Here is a 15,179-nt window from a genome sequence, read left to right on the forward strand (position 1 = left end):
GGGTGTTCCCAAGACTGCTCTATCAACCAATCTGAGAGGGACTAGGTTGATTGATTCTTCAGGCAGCCAATCAGAGGTCCCAGAGGGTGGGGTATTCTTTCTCTTTTAGCTATTCAGAATCCAATCACTGTTTTGGTTAGAGAGCAGGCAGGCTGCCTGGCTGTTAGTAAGTTTGGTCTTTTGCTGGCTTCTTTGTGTTTCTTTGGAGGGGTAGAATGCAGTCTCTGCTTTCTCTCCCTTGTGATATGATCTGTATGCAAAGCATTATGGTTCATTCCCAAAATGGTATGCCATAAAACTTTGGATGGAACAGCAAACTGTAAGACTGGACTAATTAGATTAGAGACTGGCATAAGAAGCCAGGAAGTTCTTTAGGGCATATGTATCAATTTCTGAGTCCAAACTCCTTTTCAAATAATTGCAGAAGTGGCTTTCGATGTGGGTGTGGTGTTTAGAAGGAATGGATTCTGTTTGAAGGAAAATAATTTTAAAAAACTCTTTACTATAGAGAGAGCTAACCAGGTTTTCCTCTGTATCATGCCAGTATCTGTAACATTGATATGTTCTCTGGGGGTTATGGTTCATCGAGCAAGGATTAAGGAAGTGATCTCTGTTTTTTAAAAAAATTGTTGCTTTTGGGGATGGCCACCCAGGCTAAGTGGCACCCAGCAACTCAGCAGGCATGGAGTAGCGGGTCGTGTCCTGATACATCTTTGCTTCTCATGGTGTCCTCTAAGTTACAGGAGATGGTTCATTGCTGCAGCAAGCATCATTGGAAAAACCTGTGCTTTTTCTATTTATATATACATTTTTTTGAAATCGGCATGCAGAGCTGCACTTGTAACTTCAGAATGCATTTGTTCTCCACTTTTGTAGCTGGTCTCTGCTTTACCTGTGGCTTATTTCCACATTATGCCTGTTCTAAAAACAGTTGCACTGGCTGCCAATATGTTTCCGAGAAAAGTACAAAGTGCTGGTTATTATCTTTAAAGCCCTGAATGGCTTAGGTCAGTGTTACCTGACAGAGTTCCTTTCTCTACAAGATCCCCGTTGACATCATCAGAAGGGGTCTGCCTTTGGATGCCATTGGTTCATCTAGTGGCAACCTGGGATAGGGGCTTCTCATTTGTTGATTCTAGGTTGTGGAATGTGCTCCCCACAGATATGAGGGGATTATCTTCCTTGGAGGCCTTCAGGAAAGCCTTAAATACCCCCCCCCCTTTTTTTTTTAGCCTGGCTTTTAATTCTATTTAGTTTTAATGTTAATTTTAAACTGCTTTTAAATAGTTGTTTTTTTTAAAAAAAAAATGATATATATATTTTATTTTAGTGTAAACCGCACTGAGCCACTTTAGGAAGGGTGGTATAAAAACTGAATGAATAAATAAAATAAATAGAATAAAATATAGATTTACTTACTTCTAATGTGTAGCCTGTGCTTCTTCCAAGAAGCCCGGAATGGTACATATGGTTTCATTCATTCTCCAAACAACCCTATGGCTTTCCAGGGTTTTTAAACTGCTTTTAAATGTTTTCAGTGGTTTTAATCGGCTTTTAAATTTGTTTTCACATTGGTTGTTTTAAATGATTGGGTTTGTGTTGTTGTGCACTGCCTAGAGCCTTTGGATGGGGCGGTATACAAAAGGAATGAATGAATGAGGAAGGTTATGCTGAGAGATAAGTAACTGTTCCAGAGTCACCCAGTCAGTTTCATGGTTGAAGAGGGATTTGGATTTCCTCATTCTAGTCCCATGCACTAACCATTGTACCACTCTAGCTTAGAGTTTTTTCTTCTTGTTGTTTACTAGTAGTAGTATTCATTTTTGAAATAATCAGGCAGAGAGAGCTGCCCTAATGACTTCAGAATAGATTTACTCTTCACAGAAGCAGCCTTTTGTAGCTGGTCTGTGGTTTACTTCTGGCTTGTACAGTTCTTTTCCTGTGTGTCTGTGTCTGTGTGCTTGTCTTTTGATCCTGCCATGTTAGATATAAATCTACACACGACTGTAGTCCTCTTAAGCACTTTAAAGCAACTGATGTTTTCCATATCTCTCTATATCTCTGCTGATGAGCAATTGAGATGTGCTTGTATTTTGATCTTACTCGTTGGCTACAAATCTACACATTGCTAGTTATTGCCAAGGCACCCACCTAGTCCTGGCTCCACCGCTGCAGGTGCCCCCAATTGGCTTTGCCTCCTGTACCACCCACAATTGACTCCACCTCTCACTACCTGTGGCTCCACCCATCACCTACCTGCTTAGCACCTCCACTTCCCCCATAGTTCCAGGGAGCACCAGCCACCACTGACAGGAGGATAAAATTATTAGGGGTGTGCAGAAGATAAAATATGAGTTTTAGTTTTGATTTGTATTTAGCTTTGTTTTTTAAAAAATAATGTTCATTTGTGTTTTAGTTGTCCACTATTCTCTGTAGGAATAACTATTGCCCTTCTCACACTGAGTTTCTGATGCTTGCTCATCCCTATTTGGTAGTGAATTTTCCAGTGCCTGCCATTCATTAAAGAAATGACAGACATGCAATGGACATAGCACTGAAAGATGCTATCACTAGAAGCCAGTGATGGAGGTAGGCTTATCATAGCCTAAAGTGGGTTGAAACTTGCATTTGAGTGAATGGAAATGTGAGAAAGAAAATAGAAATCTGTCTGGTCCAGAGAAGATGGTACCTTTTGTCATGGAATTGATCAGCTCCATGTGAGCATAGAGGGCCAGTACTGTTCCCTCCTTCAGCTGAACAGCTGTGGGAAAGCATGTTGGCCAGTTTCTCCTTCAGATGAGCAGCATCAGCAGGAAGCCACAGTAGCCAGTCTCTCTCCTCCAGGCAGGCAGCATCAGCGTGTGGCCAGAATGGCCAATCTCTCTCTTTCAGGTGAGAAATGTCAGCATGTGGTCACAATATCCAGTCTCTCCTTCCCACAGGCAACAGCATCATGAAGCCACAATTGCCAGTCCCTCTCCTTCAAGTGGGCAAAATCAGCATGAGATCACAATAGCCAATATATCCTTTTCAGGCAGCCAGCACCAGCACAATGGCTCTCTCTCTCTCTCTCTCTCCAAATGAGGCACAAACCAGTAGTACATTTCACTAAAATTGGCAGCAGCCATGTCCTTAACCAGTTGGGTAGAGAGCTGATTGTATCCAAATTAATACTCCAGCTCAGAGTACACAACTGAAGTATATGAGTGTATGAGATCTTCCGAAGAGCTTGTGGTTATGCCATCTTGGTGCTGCCCCAGTATTAGAGAAAACTTCAGCTGTGTTAAATACCTTCAATTGAAAAATGATGTCCATGCACTTAGCTATAGTGGGAAAGTGTGTTGTTAAGTTTGTTTGGAAATTAACAGAACTGAATTAAACATTATAAGGTTGTTCTCAAAAGCAGCCCAACCCAGGCTAGGGCAGCTCGGCATGGGATGGGCTGCTTGTGTGGAGTGCCAGGATCAAGCCCTATCCTGGCACTGCCCTTGTGGGTGGCCCAACCTTTTACCCCAGCCTTTAGCCACAGTTTAAGGGCACATGCGCCCTTAACCCCAGGGCCGGAGTCGTGTGTGAGCTTAGGCTGCACTCAGCCTTAGAGTCAGGTGCCTAGAGTGCCTGGATCATGGGGGATTCCCCCAGTGCACTGCACTAATCACGTGGGGGCATTGTGGGATATCTGGAGACTGGGACGCATTTTCCCAGCCTCCAGAATGCAATGCTGCTGGAGCAGCTTGGCTTGTGTGGGTACATGATCTGCACATTCCACACATGCCTGGTGATCATCTGGGGGGAAGGTAAGCTTGGTCTTGCCCCCACCCGTGTCCTCCCTATCCACCAAAAATGGTTGTGGTGTTACAAAGACTTTGGAGGTTAAACCCTATCCATAAATCGCTGCATAATTTCACCTATGCAATCCAGTCTGCAGGGTGAACACCTTCTCTTTCATTGCAAAAAATGCTATGCTTAAGGCAAACACTGAACATTTGCTTACATTACAGGAAAAGCAATACAGAAACTCTTTTGACTTATTATGCTCCAAAAGGAGCATGTGTAGAGAGGCAATCTGGATGAATGCCCCTTTCATGTGATTAAAGGACATCCCAGCAGCATTTCAGGACCTCCTTTAGTGCTCTCAGAGCAAACACGTTCTCACCACATCTTCGCTCTCAACACATGAGCTGCCAACCACTCATCCAAACTACCTCATAGTCTTAATAGGGCAAAAGGCTGTCCAGGCTAGAGTTAAATAGGTTACCACTTTATTAAAGTGCACTAAGAAGTGAACTGTGTCACTGAGGGCTTTGCAAACAGTGTTCCTGATTTCTTTCTTTCTCTGGTACCAATGCCTTTACAGCATTAAGCCCCTGAGGTAAGCCCAATGTTAGCGGTTGTCCGGATCAGGAAATAGCTGAGGCCAAAAAGGACTGTAAGGTGCCCCTGAATCAAGCATGCTGCCATTCTTGGCACTGAGGTTCTTTAGGTTCCATCCCCATCTCAAGGCCTGGGAGAAAACACTGAGTGTATAAAGGAATTTATATTTGTGCAGAGCTACTCGAAAGGATGAGACAGCACAAATGAAACTTTTGATCACCTTGAGAGTCTCGCACAAAGTGAAGAATCATGTCCTCCTCCACAGAGTCCACTACAGTATAACTGCAATGGCTGTAAAGCAGCAGGAGGATGGAGTGAGAAACGAAGCAGAAAACACATAAATATGCCCACTGTGGGCTTATGAGATGAGCTTTGCCTTTAGGACAAATACATTCTCTGGGATGCCTTCACTTGGAACACTTTACAGGAATGAAACTGGATAATGGTGAGACATGAGCTGTATTCAGAAGACTTTCCCCCATTCCTCTGTGCAAACAGTGGATATATGAGGAGGAATCAGGAATGTGTTGGTTAGTTATACATTCCCCAACCCCTCAACGGGGGTCCAAGTTTGTCAGAGGAACCCTCGCCATGTTCAGTATTGCCTTTTTGCATTGCCTAATTTGCAGAAATTAAATACTTAGAGAATTTCTAGTACATCATTTCTGCTTCGGAAACAAGAATGAAAAAATCAGAACTGCCAAATCTGGGGAGAAATTCAGATGAGGAGAATTTCAGAATAACCTTTGACATACGTTTTGCAGGGGGAGTTTTGCTGGGTGGGGGGAGGATTCCTATTGTATTAATGCCCTTGCTTGATTTTAAATACAGGTAAAAGTATGCAGTCAAGCTTACACTCGTGAAACAGAGATGCCTCCGTTAGAAATTTTTTTAAAATCTTGATTATAGCTGTGGTGGCAGATTGTCTTATAATGTTATAATTGAAATTTCTCCAAAATGAAATCTGAAAGAGAATTTCAGGTTTCCTCCAAGGAGAAATTGAAAGCTGAAGAGGAATTTCAGAGTTCATCCCAAGAAGAGACAATGGATGACTTTCTCAGTTTCTCTATATGTCTTGAGAGGTTCCAGAATTCAATGGCAGACCACATGCTTTGCATGCACAATAAGCTAAGGTTGAATCCTGACATATCTAGGTTAAGGATTTCACGTAGTAGAGTTCAAAAGGCTTCTTCCTAAGACCTTTGAGGATGACTACCAACCAGAGTAGACTTAGATTTTTAGATCCAAAGTTCTCTAGATCTTCATCTGGATCCAGCAAGGGGACCTATATTCCAAGAAACTCGGGATATTGGGTCATCATGCCTGAGGCCTATTGTGACTTTGTACTTCTAAATACTGGGAGTGATACATTAATTTTTTTTGTATTTGCGTAGAATATTCTTTACATTAAAAGGCAAGTGCTTTGCAGAGTGTAATCTTGCAATTCCATGCACGTTTCAATTTTAGCACTTTTTCCTTATAATTGAAAGTCTTTTGAGAGATTTTGATGAGACAGAATCACTGTCCCTAAACCTGTGTAACATACACAATACTGGGCTAGACAGATTTAAGTCTGACTTTGTCTAGGACAGATTCATATCACACAGTCTCTCACACATCAACAATTAGTTGCTTCTTTAGATAGGGGACCAAGAGAAGAGTAACAAGAAGAACAAAATCATTCTGAGATGGGGAAAGGTCATGGTTTGTGGCTTACTGATTTGGAGCAAGACATTTCTAACATCCTCTAATGTTCATCGCCTCCTTTAGCAAAAAGATTCATTCTCAGTGCAACCTTCAGGATAGCATTATCTCCAGCTGTCTCATCTTCCCCTGGTGTGGCTCTCTGCTACAGATAGCTTGCCCCAGTTCCTCCCCCCCCCCCACTTTTTTTAAATGCTTTGTCAGGCTGAAGAGTACTGGTGGCACTAACTGTGCCAGAGACTCCCAAGTTGTAACACATGCTTGCAGGCTACACTATAAAAAGCACACAAATTCTCTCTTTCTCTTCTTTGTGCCTGAGGTGCCAGAAACCACTTGGCTTTCAAGACATAATGTGACATCTACCTCACAAGGGGGGTAAACCAATGGCCTGAATTAAATGATACAATAATCATCTCTCTAGATGCCAAGTTGATAGAATTGTACATCTTTATTTAAGTGTCTTCAGAAGTACAGATACACTTCTCATGTAGAAGCCGCTTTTCATGGAGTCAAATGATTGGCCAGTCTACCACACCATTTGAGATCTTTTAACTGGAGATGTCAAGTATTGGACTTGAGGCTTCACAACCACTCCCTTGGAACTACTTCAACTACATATCTTACTTGGTAAGATTTCATATTATCAACAGGGATACTTTTCCACAACATATAGCTTCCACACTGAAACCTCAATAGCCCTTGAACCAATCACAGTGTTCAAAATGGCACATAGTGATTGTATCTTGGTATGGAGATGCAGTCCAGTAGTTAGGGAAACTATGTGTGGCGGGGAATCACGTGATTTGTGGATCCAATCTATCATATACAGACCATGCAATAAGGCAGTTAAAGTATCAATGCAGAACAGGCGAGAAAGATTTGACAAAGTGAAATGATTAAGCCCAATCAAGTATCTGAAGGATTAGAGACACCAAGCGGTCTCAGCAGGAACCACTTGGCATGGCTTTAGGACTGCCAACTTTTTTTACTGACCCTGTACCTCTGCCTTTACAGCAGACTGAAATGCAGGTGTTAAGCAGATAATGCTTTCCCCATCGGTTTATCTCCAGGCCTGGAGATCAGGCTCCATGCCAGGAAAATGTTTCGGGACGTAGCAGGGCCAAACCAAAACTAGAAGTGTGGTGTGTGTGTTTTTTTAAAGTAAAGCATTACAAACAATGATTTACAGACTAATCTTAATCATGTTTACTCATAAGTAAGTCCCATTATGTTCAATGGGACTCACTCTCAAGTAAGTGTGCATAGCACTGAAGCCCTAGATATTAAAACATATGCAGTTAAAAGAAACGAGCAAACAATTTGTAGTGATTCCAGAAGTTTGCTGTGTGTTAATCTATTGCAGTAAAACCAACAAAAGGTTTCAACAACACCTGAAAAACTAAGCAATGTATTGCAACATAAGCTTTGGTAGGCTCAAGCAGGCGTGTGAAATGGCCTAGAAAACTTGTAGGTCTTGAGAGTTGGCAGAGAGTTGGTAGATGTGTATGTTCATGGATTCCACTGAACTGAGATCATGGGACAAGCAAATGGGATCGTGTTGGTGGAAGAGGGAGAAGGAGGTGGGATGAAACAGCAATCTCATTGTGGAGGCAATAGGTGTTTTTTGCCAGCTGACCCAGGAGGACAGGAGTGTTTAGCTACCCACAATGGCTACCCCTGAAATACTCCACCATAACTCTTACAGGAGCTGATTTGGAAGCAAGAGTCTACTGGTGCTGAAGTCAGGTGGTTAGTAAAGCAGGAAGTGGGTGTGGCTTGGAAGGCTGCCTGTAAGAAACCGAACAAGTCAGACGCTTGAGGAAGTAGGATTTGTTGAGCTGGTTTCAGAGCAAGTCTTGGCATGTGGTTGCTTGTCAGTTCCTTTCCCCCCTCTTATTTTATTTTTTTTTAACATATTTTTTACACTGCCCAAAACTTAGGTCTCTTGAGGCCTTGGTACTGGCTGCTGGGGTTATGGAAAGTAGGTGAACTGCAGCAAGCAGTATTCCTCCTCTAAGAATGCAGCTATTCATTACTAACAACTTTTGGGAGCGGGCGGGGAGGACCCAATGCATAAAACTTAGGTGAACAAACAAGACCAAGCACAATTTTCTTGAATGATTGTTTCTAATGTAACTGGGCCCAGGACTTTTCAGGCCCTGAGGAGATCACATGGATCCAACCACATGCTCATGGTTCTGCCGTGAAACTGGAACTGTTTCCACTAGATCACTCAATCTCCTCCTGATGTCTTCTATTTCTTTCTTAAAAAGCAACACACAGTGGGTAGATCACAAGGAGGGTTCCATGGTTGTGTATATGTTTGGGTACAAAGTGCATCACCCTACAGAGTAATACATATATGTACAGATCTTTTAAAAAGGTTTGCACAATTTGTGTGATACAGCTAAGAGCCAGCAGATAACAGGCTCTTCTGCATGTGGAGTCAGTACAGATGCAAATTTGCATAAGGGTGACCTTCCACCCCGGGAGATGAGATGATATGAGATGAGATGATCATTTGAGTCCCATTGAACTGGGGCTTCTAATAGTTGCACAAACTAATTGTGCACAGTTAGAGTTGGATCTGAGCCAATATGGCCAGAAAGCAAAGGACATGCAAAGGAATGCACTATGTGTGTCTCAACCCTGTGCAAAGCATACACGAAATCAAGATTCAGTCAGAGTAGAAATGGAAATCTCCACGTTTACAGATGTGAAAATGATTCTGCTCATTTAGACCCAACTTTCATAACCCACAGAGGTCAATATATAGGCTTCTTACCAGACAGTCAATCAGCCCTACATGATCTCAATGCTGAGAAAAAGTGGCCATCATGAAGGGTAATAAAGCTGCAGCAGCATGCAGGCTGCTGACAAAGTGAAAGAGGTATAATTGCGCCATTGATGTCAGACTTTGAAAACACTCCATACCTTTGAACTGAAAGCAATCATCCATCAGTATGCATGACTGTCACATAAAGGTAGCATTAGCAGTTCATTTCATATTTTCCCAACTGATCTCAAAAGGGGAGCAGTTGGGAAGGAAAGGGATGAAAAAAGCAGAAGTTTTTATTGAGGCAAGGTATGTTCAGGGTTTCAGCTTTTAAATAATAAACAGGTATGTAGATAAAGACAGAATTAAATATTTAGAGCCCATAAATGTTAATGCACTGCTTTAAAAAAAAAAGGCTTTACAATTAGCAGCACCATTGATCATACCCTCCATTCAAAACAAATGGCACTCTCTAAATTTTCCTTCCTGCTTTCCTAGTGAACATGAGTAACTTATATGTTTTTCTCCATTAAAACAATACACACAAAACAATATACCCATAGGTGCATAGTATATTATGTATAAAAGAAAGCTCAGATAACTGCTCTGATTTGTCTTTATGAAGGGAGTTACTGCTTGGCAAGAATAAGGATTTATTTTCAGAATTGCTGTATGGAAAAAAGTATCATCTGTTTGGTAACAATCTTATTTTGCATATTGGTGACTGCATATTGGTGACTGCATACTAGTTTGCACAGGATTGAGACACACCTGCTGCTTTCCTTTGCATTTCCTTTTCCTTCTGGCCATATTGGCCCTGATCCAACTCTAACTGTGCACAACTAGTTTGTGCAACTATTAGAAGCTCCAGTTCAGTGGAACTTAGATATTGGTGACATATTTTATGGTTTATGCCATGTCTGCGGCTGGAAATATTTTTTTGAACACTTAAACATCACAGAAATATATCTTACTGTTTCTATAAAGTGCACTAACACATCACTTCTATTTCCTGCATGTGAAATTTCTGGCTACTTGGCTGGCCACTGCTGGAGACAGAATGCTAAACTAGGAAGGCCTTAGAGATGTGCATGAATCATATTTTGTGACTTGATTTGAGCTTGTATCGAAATTAAGAATACTCAACTCAATTAATCAAAACAGTGGCCATTGCCAGCTATTTCAATAAAAATTCCATTTGATTCAGCCATAGGGAACAATGGGGAACTCTAATCACCCCATTGTCCCCCTAGGGACACAAAAGTGGGTTGTGTGGTATGGCATGAGGGATGCTACCTATACCACCCAATCCACACAAAAAAATGGGCAAGCAGGCAATTAAAAATGTTTTTTAACCTTTCCCCCCAAAAACCCATAAGATCCTAGGAGTTTTTTTTGGGGGGGGGAGGTTAAATATTTTATAAAAATCACCTGCTTGTCCATTTGTTTTGTGAATTTGGTAGTAGGTAGCATCCATCACGCTGTACCACCCAACCGTAGGACCTCCCTTGGGGAACAATGGTGATGCCTTGAGTTTCCCATTGTTCCCTATGGTTGAAGCATAGTGCACAAAATTTGCAACCCTGCCTTTGAAAAACACTGCAGAACAGAAGCACATAGTCCCTCCCAACACGGAACACCACATTTTGCCAAACACACAGTCCCAAAATGCCCCCAAAAGAATAATTGATCCTGAATCCACTGCCAGCCACAGTGCCTGCACTGTAGTGACATCACTGGCAAAAGCTGCTCTCTCACACACACAATTATGGCTCCTTACATTACTTCCTAGCATTGCAACAGCTGCCACAGCAGCACCCTGAGCAGAAAGCATAGCCATACGCTCAACTAGAGGAACTTCAGCCACATTTTGACTGAGTATACCTTGCAATGCAGATTGCAGAGCAGACCAGTGAGTGAAGCTCAAGTTAGTCTCAAGGCCAGACATGGAGATTATCACAGCAATTGCAAAGAAATATTACACCCAGTAGAGCTGAGTTGCCACTGTCCATTTCTTGCCACTACACCATCTATCAAACAGAACAAACCACAACTCAAGGTGGGCAGGCACCCAAGTTCTGCATTTGTCAATCTGAGATCCAGCAAAACCAGATAATTAACAGCAAGCAATAGCACAGCAAGCATATTATACTTAGTGCTGAGACAAACCACAAAATCAAACTTTCCTTCCTTCCTTCCTTCCTTCCTTCCTTCCTTCCTTCCATCCATCCTACCTGCCTGCCTGCCTGCCTGCCACAGAGAGACAGGAGGACAGAGCAATCATGGCCTGATAGAGCAATTTCCTGACAAGAAACAAAGCTCATACTCTTACCATGAGAAGTTTTTGTTCTTCTTTTCCAGGGTATATCCCTGCCTGCCTGCATGTCTGCGTATGTCAGCAGCACAACAGGAAGACTATGACACATCGGGGTTTGGTGTTGACCAGCATGGGGTGAGCTGCAAGTGGTGTTGTTGTGGGTGGGGGTGACCATGCATCAATTGCCTTCCATGGCCAGCTCTGGATAGCCCAGCAGGGGGAGGTTGGCCTTCAGGAGGATTAGCCACTCCACCATGCCGGCATCCATGCATATGTGATGGGGTGTCACCATGCTCCCAGCCATGGAGAACACCCTCTCGCTCTGGGTGCTGGTTGGCAGGCATGAGAGGAACCATCCAGGAAACACCACCAAGTCTGGCCAGATTTGGCAACACGTTGTCCAAAACTGGATTGGCTTTGTCTCTCGGCCTGCCCCTGGCAAGTATTGCAGCACACACTGCTGCAGGGTTTGATGGGCTCTTCTTATACCCCTGGCAAGGTGCTGAGGAAACCCTCCATGAACCACCAGGTGGAATGCAGACGGCAGAACCAGCTCACCAGCTCACTTGACCCTGCCAGGGACACCGTACTGCTGGACCGGGAAGTGGCAGTGATGCTGCTGCTAGAGCTGGACTGTGCACTAGCAGTAGGTGCTCCAGCATCCTCCTCCTGGTTACACCCCAGCTTCCTCTCCTCTGCTTGCCTAACCTCTGCAACCAGGAGGTCCCTCTACTTGGGCAGCTGGTCATGGGTGACAGCTTTGCCCTTCATCATTTGGATCTCATAGGCAGGACAAAGCATGCACTGCTGATGCACCCAGGGGTGTGTTGAGCCAATCCACCACTCCAGTCCTCAGCTGACCTGCCAAGGTGATTGTTTCCCCAATGGTCAGTGTGGTCTGAAGCTCACCCATCATCTCCTCGAGAAGAGCAGTGGGCAAAGCCTGGCTCACCTTTGCTTTCTTGGCTCGCAAGTTGTTTGTGGCAACAAAGAATGGCTTGAGTGACAACCTTGGAAGGTAGTGCCCGATTCTGGTTGGATAGGTTGCACACTTACAAGCCACTCTTGCCAGGTGCCAGAGCAAAAGAAAGATGGAGTTCCGCCTAGTCAGAACATCCTGAAGGATCAGGTGTTCAGGTAGGTGGAGCTTGAGCTGCCTCTCCTTGAGCATCTGCCTACCCTTTTCACTCAGTGGAAATGGCCGGATATCATTCATTCATTCATTCATTCATTCATTCATTTCAATTTTTATGCCACCCTTCCAGAAAGGCTCAGAGCGGTTTACATTAAAACAAAACCATTACAATCAGTCAACAATTAAAACCAAAATCATAAAACAGTGTAAACAATAATTAACAATTAAAATAGCATTAAACAGCAATTAAACAATCAGAACAATTTAAAACCCTGAAAAATAGGATGCAACATTAAAACCCATTAAAACAATATTAATTAAAAGCCTGGGTGAACAGGTGTATCTTTAAATACTTTTTTAAAGCTGTCAGAGAAAGGGAGGCTCTTATTTCACTAGGGAGCGCATTCCAAAGCCTTGGAGCAGCAGCGAAGAAGGCCCGTCCCTCAGTATCCACCAGACAAGTCTGTAGTAACTGCAGATGGACCTCTCCTGATGATCTCAATGGGTGGTGGGGTTCGTAATGAAGAAAATGTTCTCTTAAGTACCCAGGGCCCAAGCTGTTTAGGGCTTTATAGGTTATAACCAGCACTTTGTATTTTGCCTGGAAACATATCGGCAGCCAGTGTAACTCCTTCAATACAGGAGTAATATGATCCCTCCAAGATGACCCAGAGACCAGTCTGGCTGCCACATTCTGAACCAACTGTAGTTTCCGGACTACATACAAGGGCAGCCCCACATAGAGCGCATTACAGTAATCCAATCTGAAAGTTAACAGAAAATGTAACAGCGTTTTGAGGTCGTTCATCTCAAGAAATGGATGCAGCTGGTGTATCAGCCGAAGCTGATAGAAGTCAGTTCTGGCCACCGCCTCAACCTGGGACATCAGGGAGAGGCTTGGATCCAGAAGCACCCCTAGACTGCATACCTGTTCCTTCTGAGGAAGTGTGACCCCATCCAGAACAGGCAGTTCAAAATTGTCTCTCGAGTTTCGAACCTGCACAATGAGTATCTCTGTCTTATCTGGATTCAGTCTCAGTTTGTTATCCCTCATCAAGCCCATCACCGACTCCAGGCAGGCATTTATGCCCTCTCCTGATGATGCTGACATGGATAAATAGATTTGGGTGTCATCAGCATACTGATAGCACCCTGCACCAGATCTCCTGATGATCTCTCCCAGCGGTTTCATGTAGATGTTAAGCAACATCGCAGGCAGTATGGAGCGCTGAGGGACACCATACAAAAGTTCTGATTCTGAGGATCTTGTGGCACCTCTCCACAAGAGCCGCTGTGTCAGGATGGCACCCAGAGCCTGCAGAAGAGATGTCTCACCTGGCTGTAGCCCAAGCAGGGCCAAGCACATCCCACACAATCATGTTCAGAGTGTGCACCACACAATAGATGAACACAAATTGACCTGGTCATGTGCCTTTGTTATGTTCACTGTTGGTGACCATGAACCTTTGGCAAAGGTCTGGCTGCCCGGACAGCCAACCCTCCACCTGGTGATCCATGGGTGTCAACAGCTCACCTGCTGTGTGGTCAGTGCCCAGCACCTCCACATGCAGCACAGCCCACCTGTGCTTTGAGATATGGGAGTGGCTGGCCATGTCACAAGCAGCAGATGTCCCCTTGCTCTCCTGCCCCCACCAATGCACTGTGAGGGACAGAAAAGCAGCGTGCCTCCCACTGGGACTGGTCCACAGATCCGCAGTGAAATGCTCATTGGTGTGATGGGCTGCTGTGCACAGCAACCCCAACATGGCCTCCCTGCACACCCAATACAGGGAGGACGCCACCCATCTGCTGAAGGTGATGCATAATGGTATGCTGTAGTTGGAGGCAAATGGAGCAGCCTGCAGAAGCTGGCATTCTCCACCACCTAGAATGCATGGCCATCCAAAGGGATCATCTCCCCAATAGCCCAGATTATGAGATGAGGCTCTGGGCAACCCGACCACTTGCCCACTGACTGCACCCATTGCATGGGCGACTTCCCCTGCTTGGGAGCAGGTGTCTTATCACTAGTTTAGGATACACCAGGCCTATTGCTGCCAGCAGGAGTATGGACCCCCGGATGATGTTGCCGCAGGAGCTGCAGCATCCCCACTGGTGTAAGATGCTTATGGTCCTTACCCTTACTGATTTGTGTCCTTCAGTGGATGTAGAAAACATAGTGTGGGTCACCATGATGAAGCTCAAAGTGGTCTCACACCAGGCTGCTATAATTCTAGAACCATTTTGGTGGTGGTGGTACTGTGGCTGCTGGTTTGTTCTGGGGACCACCACCTCTGCTGCCACCCTCCATCTGGGGCTGAGAAGATCAGGGAAGTGGAAGTAGATCCTGCTCCTCCTCAGTCTAAGATTGGGGCATGGCTCGCACTACCAACAAGGATTGGGGATGATGGATAGAGCGATCTGGCTGGGCTAGCAGCCAATGGCACCTCCTCCTCCGCTGCCACAGGACGAAGAACTTCTTCTCTGACAAGGGAGGGCCTCCCTCTCACTTTGACCTCTGCTGCCACAGGTGGCTGTGCTGCAGGGCCAGGCTCCCCCGGATAGGAGAGTCTGCATGCAACCACATCAGCAGGGCAGATGACTCAGGGAATAGACCCTTCTCTCTGTCACTCACCATGATCAGCTGCATCATCCCTCCCTCTGCCTGCCACTCTGCTCCTGGCTCTGCTTTGCACCCTCCCAGACATCTTGGTTTTGTTTTTGTTTTAATTTAAGCCCTAATCCTGATGGGAGGGAGAAGAAGTGTCTTTAAGGGGGTGTGGGATCACAGTGGTCTATTTATGCTCTGTATGCCACACAGCGCTATTTAAAAATTAAATCCCCCCAAATAAAGAAGCTGATTTTATTTGGGA

At 44.4% G+C, this 15,179-nt stretch overlaps 1 long non-coding RNA gene across 1 annotated transcript in view; it reads right to left on the bottom strand.

The window, feature by feature from the left end:
- LOC128351810 (uncharacterized) overlaps window positions 1-15,179 on the bottom strand; it is a 74,508-nt gene that overhangs the window by 54,749 nt on the left and 4,580 nt on the right. The gene's annotated exons all lie outside the window — the stretch shown is intronic.

The sequence above is a fragment of the Hemicordylus capensis genome, chromosome 3 (genome assembly GCF_027244095.1).
Source record: "Hemicordylus capensis ecotype Gifberg chromosome 3, rHemCap1.1.pri, whole genome shotgun sequence".
NCBI lineage: Eukaryota > Metazoa > Chordata > Lepidosauria > Squamata > Cordylidae > Hemicordylus > Hemicordylus capensis.